Source organism: Eleutherodactylus coqui, chromosome 10 (assembly GCF_035609145.1).
Source record: "Eleutherodactylus coqui strain aEleCoq1 chromosome 10, aEleCoq1.hap1, whole genome shotgun sequence".
In the NCBI taxonomy this organism is placed as follows: Eukaryota; Metazoa; Chordata; class Amphibia; order Anura; family Eleutherodactylidae; genus Eleutherodactylus; species Eleutherodactylus coqui.
Window position 1 is genome coordinate 96,634,013 of NC_089846.1, and position 6,998 is coordinate 96,641,010.

The 6,998-nt window shown below is 44.0% G+C and overlaps 1 long non-coding RNA gene across 1 annotated transcript; it reads right to left on the reverse strand.

Moving 5' to 3' along the window:
• Positions 1-391: 391 nt before the first annotated feature.
• On the reverse strand, positions 392-6,772 carry LOC136579785 (uncharacterized). The gene is made up of 3 exons (XR_010786920.1): positions 6,696-6,772; positions 3,747-3,856; positions 392-1,188 (listed from the first exon to the last, which is right to left on the reverse strand). It is a non-coding gene; the product is annotated as an uncharacterized lncRNA (long non-coding RNA).
• Positions 6,773-6,998: the final 226 nt, after the last annotated feature.

Below are 6,998 nucleotides of genomic sequence, written 5' to 3' on the forward strand. Positions count from 1 at the left end.
CACCCAGGTACATCCACAAAATTCACAGGGAGCATCTACTTTTATGGAAATTGGCACGCGCTCCGCCCACTTTGAGGTTGGCTTCACAAAACAATCCTGTTAAGGTGCTTTGTGTGATGTCCTCCAGCCACAGCCGTGCTCTCCAGGCTCCGAGCTCGTAGGAAATCATTTCATAAAAAATAGAAGAAACATTTTCTCTGAATCCAAGAATTTTGTGCAGAAATAATTTAATTGATATTACATTAGACATAAATAAATAAATGGTATAATCGTACAACGCAGCGACATAAGACATGGAGGAGACAGACATATTTACATCAAGGTTCTCTGCAAGAGCCACAAGGACATCGGCCCGTGTGTGGCCAGCAGAATATATATATGCATACATTATAATAATGGGGTCATTTATCAATTAGCCGTCACTTCATGCTTCAGGAAGAACATTTGCAGATTTGCTGGATGAGGTCACATGACACGGCCGCCCATATGAGTCAGAATCATGGGAGTATCGTGTGCAAAGAGAAGGACCCACTGGAGGCCGAACTGAAGCCCACCTTAGGATCAACAACTGGTCATCTGGGAGAGTAAACGGCGAGTCCTGGCAGTAACTGGTCTGTTAGTCCTCGCTATGATCTGGCCTGGGACCCCTTCGCAAAAGCCAAAAAAGACTCCGCATTATGGCACTGGATTTTGCTAACAATGTGACATCTCTGTTAAGGGACCCCTCCATGGATTCATGGCAAATGGAATCAGCAACCTAACCAGCAGGGTGCAGGGGTCACAGTAGCACCCGGGCATAGAGCATGATTTGGCCCAAAAAGTCACATTACTCCTATTGATGGGGCTGGCCAGTCCGGGCTTCTTCCTTCAGGGGCCACAGGGTTGGCCTCTATTTGGTGCAATGGCGGTGGTGACATGATACATTTCTCTTCCTTGTGATGCCTGAATAATATATGGCAAAAATGGCGCACATCCATAGTGCATATACCAAACTCACTCTAGCCCTTTTCTCTTGACTCTTTCAGCCATGTATAAAATGAAGGGCCTTTTTTGTTTGTGCGTTTTTTTAACTATTGCAGTCCCATTGTTCGAATTTCTGGAGGGCATTTAGACAGGATTCTGAAAGTCTTCATTCACCACGTACACCGTTGGTTGTCGTCTTCTTCTCCTCCTAAATAAGCGTGCGATCTGGAAAGAGAGAGGGGGTCGTGTTTACTTCAAATCTATTAGATTTACTCATAGTTAATTATGTGGCTTTGTTCTGACCTAGGGCAGGCTCACGCGAGCATAATTTTATAGCGTATTACGCGCGCGATGTACGGGCACATATTACACATGAATGGAGTCAATGAAAGTACATTCACATTTGCTTATAATACGCACGTAAATGAAAACACAACCTGTACTATTTTACCATGTGCATAAGGGCAGCCTCACACGGGCATGTGGGCAAAACTGCGTGCAGTAGCGCCACTTTGTGAAGTATTTGCGCATTTCACTGTACTTTTTGCATTGCCGGGCAATGTTAACATTGGTGCAGGACACGCCTGTGCCGTGATTTAAACGTCTGTGCTGCCTAATTAGTCCCCGGTGTTTTCAATTTCCCCATGAAAATGCGCAGTTCATTGCGCAATTGCACAGGAATCAGGTGCACATTTGCGCACCTCCATAGACTCTTATGGTGCCTTTGGTATGCAGGTGTGCACTAAAATAGAGCATGACATTTTTTTTCCCCCGGAGTGAAATACGTGCGCAAAAGCGAAAGTGAGAATACACCCATTGAAAACAATGGGCTCTATTGTCTGCACAAACACGCCCCTGTGAAGCCGCCCAACAGCTTAAACCCTGTTGATTTGCATTGGGGTATTCAGACATGTGTTATTTGCGTGTGTGAAAAATATCGCGACATGTTCTATTTTGGTCCATATTACGGCCAGAAATTGCCATTAATTTCAACGGAAATGCGTAAATCCGCAGTGAATATGTGTAATACTTGCCTATTCACTGTGGATTGGCGGCATTCCGTTCATAGGGGAACCTCCATGCTAGTGAGTTCACAAGTTGTTCTTATACTGACGACGGTGACTTTACTTCACACTACATTTGAAAAATCAGCGACTATATTTAAGGGGGGGGGGGCAGGCGGGGTGGATTTGCCACGGAATCTCTGAACAGAACCTTCGCACGGAAATTCTGCGGCATTTACAGTAGCAGCAAAGTAGATAAAATTTGGAAAATGTCGTCCTCAAGCTGCAGAAGTAATCCGCACAAAACCCGTGCAGAAAGTGACATTTGGTGCTGAATTCGGATCCGCAGTGTGCCAATATTTTTGCCGTTTCTGCTGTAGAATTCACCTCTTTTCAATGAGCGTGTAAATTCCGTATAGGAATATGCGATAAATCCGCTTCAAAATCTGCACTGTGCGGACATTCCGTTGCAAATCAGCCCCAGGGTGGACCCAGTCTTAGGGTGCGTTCACACGAGCGCATAAACGGCGCGTTTTTGCGCCCAATCGTATATACATGACCATCTGAGGCGTTGGTTTTGAATGTATTCGTTCGCACGGGCGATTTTACGGCGCGTAAAAACGGCAACCCGAAAAAAAACGGAACATAAACGACCGAAATACGCGCCAATGCATATTCGATGGCCGAAAAGATAGTTTGCAAAGTAGGAACAAACGATAATACGCTTTCTAGCTCTGGTCATGATCGCCGAAAAACGTTCTTTCCGGCGATTATACGCTGCGCACGTGCGAACGTAAATACGCCTACGCTCGTGTGAACGCACCCTTAGGCTAAATGAAATGACTAGCAACTAATGAGTTAATTATCCCTCTTCACCCTGTTTAAACGGAACAATTGTTACTTCAATTTGCTACTTTGAGCGGTTATTTGGAGGATAGTCGCCCCATTGAAAGTTGCCCTATACAGTATGTGCCCCTTCTCCTTGCTAATCAGCAGTCAGGGTGCTTTTGGTGTTGTGCTGCCTGAAACCAAAAATAAAATGTTGCCCCCCCCCCCACCTTCAGAAATTGGATAGGAAGAAAGTGCACTACTATGGTAGTGTAACTATATGAACTTGTATATATCTGTAAGACTGCCCCCATTTAGTCCGGGGGGTGGGGGGAGGGACCTAAGGCAAAGATGTCCCTATGCCTGGAAGATGATGTATCCCCCAAACAGCAGAAGAAGAGGCAGAGTGAGGTAACATAAGGCTGCAGGATCCGATCTCATTTATGGTCTGTAGTATTTCTTATTAGATGCATTGGGGAAATAAAAAAAATAGATTTCCAAAGTCTACATACCCCTTAAGGGGATTGTTTTCTTTGAACAAAAAGTTTTCTAATTCCCTATTAGAGAATTCTGAATTCTGAATCTATTTGCTAATGCAGAAAATGGCCACAAAGAGCATCTCTCACTCTGGAGGACCCTACAGTGTAATACTTAATTTCCCCTGCGGTGGTGTTGCGGGAAAGTTGAGCAGATTGTCAAAACTATTACGTCTGACAAAAGGGAGGGTCCCAGCAGCAGAACACCATGCGAACAGCTTATCATGGTGGCACCCTTATGATAAAAAGGGATTGTCCTAAGTGGAGAACCTCTTTCAATCACAATGTAGTCCCTGCTGTATCATAGAATCATAGAACCATAGAATAGTAGAGCTGGAAGGGCCCTCCAGTGTCATCTGGTCCGGGTATTATGACCTTATCCTCATTATCATTATATAATTGTCTCTATACTCACTGCGTAGACGATGCAACAAAGACAGGTGAGACACAGGATCACCGCCAAGCAAATGAGAAGGATGGCCCAAAATGGAAGCGTGGAACCTCCTTGAGTGGTCTGGTGGGTACCTGGAAGAAAGGCACAGATACAATTAGTTGATTATAAAAGGATTACCTTCTGGTTTCACTTTTTTTGTACCATAATTTTAGGAATAGGATCTATAGATAAAAGCTTTCTTTCCATAATGGTTTGAATTCCTCCCCCAAGTTCTGTCCACCAGCCATGAGATGACTCATGACTGAAGAACTTAGGCAATGAAAATACAACATAGTCCCCTTTTAGTAATAGGTGTATGATAGTAACATGATTGTGGTCTCACCTGGGTCCCGGAGCCCAAAGGGTCCCGAAGGACAATTGATTAGTCCAGTACTATAAATAATGTATCATAGTTGGGGGCCCTGTTATAGAGTTAGCATTGGGACCCGGGGTTTCAGCTTACCCCTCTGACTGGGGTGATGAGTAGCGATTGAAGGGTCAGACTATTTCTTCAACTTTTTACGCTCTACTTAGAGGTACACACTGATGTAAGAATGGACTTTAGAAGTGCCCCCTTCCCGATGCCAGTCCATGCCACCACACACACGACACACTCCTGCCCTGATTTTAAGAAGCCTAATGAGGTCCATCTGTGTTCTAATTTTTCACGGAATTGCGGCGTATTATGAATTTTGATGACCATGCGCGCACCTCCCATAAACGTCCATGGGGAACTTTGGTGTGCAAATACACAGAAAGATAAAGCAGATACAATTTTTTTTTGCGCACGACCGAAATGTGTGCAAAAAATTGTTAATGCAGTCAGTGGGTTCTATTCTCTGTATATCGCTTGCTCTAGTTCCGCACACTCAATGTGTGGTTCAAATACGTTCACCTGAAGCTGCCCTTACTGCGTTTTTGTCCAGAAAACGCATGAAAACCTGTACAAAGAGTTGAAAATGCAGGCAATTGCGATTGTTTGTCTATTTACATAACTAAAACCCCGCGTATGCCCGCGTGAACGATCCCCTAAAGGAGTGGCGCTCCAATACTTCATCACTATGATAAGATATTTCATGACAGAAAATCACAGACAGAAATGACATGGATCAAAGAGAATCAGTCAACACCATGACATCACTGCAAGCGGCTGAAATCAAGCGGCACACATATACATGGAGTACAGCGCCATGAAATACCGAGAGTGAATACAGGAAAATCAACCGCAATACCGCTAAACATATTACAGAAATGATTGGAGCTTTTAGCACACATTTTGATCAAATTATGAAAGCCCATCTGCCAGTGACAAGGCGACTCTATCAGATGCCGTTCACTTTGTATATTTGCTATTTGCCTTCAGCCGCTTTAGGGCGTCTTCACACAACCGTTTGCGCAAAAACGCTGACTGCAGCATATTTGCACATGAACGAGGTTTGAAGAGCAACATAATCAGTATTTTGCGTGCATCTGCACATATCTTTGTAATTTTTGTAGATTCAGGGCTAGTTCATGCGCGTACGTGACATGTGTTTTCCGTGGAATTTAATGGTTATACACACGCTTTCTGTGGATTTTATGACTGTTTAAAGCCTAGTGAGCTCCAGGTGTGTTCTTTTCCCTGAATCTTGCGCCATGTTGCACTCTTCCCCTTGTGTATTTTTGCACCTCCCATTGACTTCTATGCGACGTTTGCTGAGCAAAACACAAAAAAACAAAAATAGAGCAGGACCTACTTTTTTCTGTGTGTACCAAATGCGCACTCAAAACGCGCCTATTAGAGAATTGAAATCAATGGATTCTATTCTTTGCATTTAGCCCACGCAGATTTTGCATGTTCAAGTACCTGCACAAACACCGTTGTGTGAGGAAGCTCCTAGGGCAGAAACAGACAGCAGTATGTGCAACTACGCTCTGAGGGTGCGTTCACACAAGCGCAATAACGGCGCGGTTTTGCGCCCAATTGTATAAACGTGACCATCTGAGGCATTGGTTTCCAATGTATTCGTTCGCACGGGCGATTTTACGGCACGTAAAAACGGCAACCCGAAAAAAACCCGGAACATATGCGACCAAAATACGCGCCAATGCATATTCGATGGCCGAAAAGATAGTTTGCAAAGTAGGAACAAACGATAATACGCTTTCTAGCTCTGGTCATGATCGCCGAAAAACGTTCTTTCCGGCGATTAAACGCTGCGCACGTGCGAACGTAAATACGCCTACGCTCGTGTGACCGCGCCCTTAGGCTTATCAAACTCTACCCTAGTGCGTATTAACTAAGTGCAGGAAAGATAAGGCAAGTCCTATCTTTTCTTGCCTACACTATTAACGGGTGAAGATGCCGCTAATGAAAATGAAACCAGCGAGGAGTTTGAGTTGCCGGTGAGGGAAAATAAATCTCCCACATTCAGGAGTAGCTACGCTCCATAGTGCTGAGCATGGTTGTGCCTACGGCAATGTGTTTCGGTCCTTAGGCTGCATCCGCACGGGATACAAAATCTCACTATCAAAATATCGTCCATGTGACAGAACCCATTGCAAACCATGGGCTTCACATTGTAGCAATGATTTTGTAGCCTGTGTGGATACGGCCTTAAAGTAACATTTTGGAGTTGCGACTGCCTCCAACCTATATATGCATTGTACCTCATCTGTTCATGGCTTTTCTAATTAGCTTGGATCCTACATACCCTAGTTCATTTGGAGACCATGTGCCCAAGAAGAGGTAAGTCTGAATGTTATAGGGTTCCATCTGATGGAGTCACTTTGTCACTGGCAGATAGGTCTCACAATTTGATCAAAATGTGCGCTCATGTTACATGCGTATTTGCTCTGTACGGCGTATTACACATGTAAAAAATACATGTACAATACGCAGCAAACATACACTCATGTGAGTATCCTTTAAAAGAAAATATATGAACTTACTCAATGAAGATATAGTGTCATTGCTGGTGGAAGTCACTTCGGATGCAGCTGTAGGTATAGTTGTAGTAGAAGATTCTGCAGTAGTTGTGGATGTAGTAGTAGTTGGAAATTCTGTAGTAGTTGTGGATGTAGTGGGAACTTCTGTAGTAGTTGTGGATGTAGTAGTAGTTGGAAATTCTGTAGTAGTTGTGGATGTAGTTGTAGTGGGAAATTCTGTAGTAGTTGTGGATGTAGTTGTAGTGGGAAATTCTGTAGTAGTTGTGGATGTAGTTGTAGTGGAAAATTCTGTAGTAGTTGTGGATG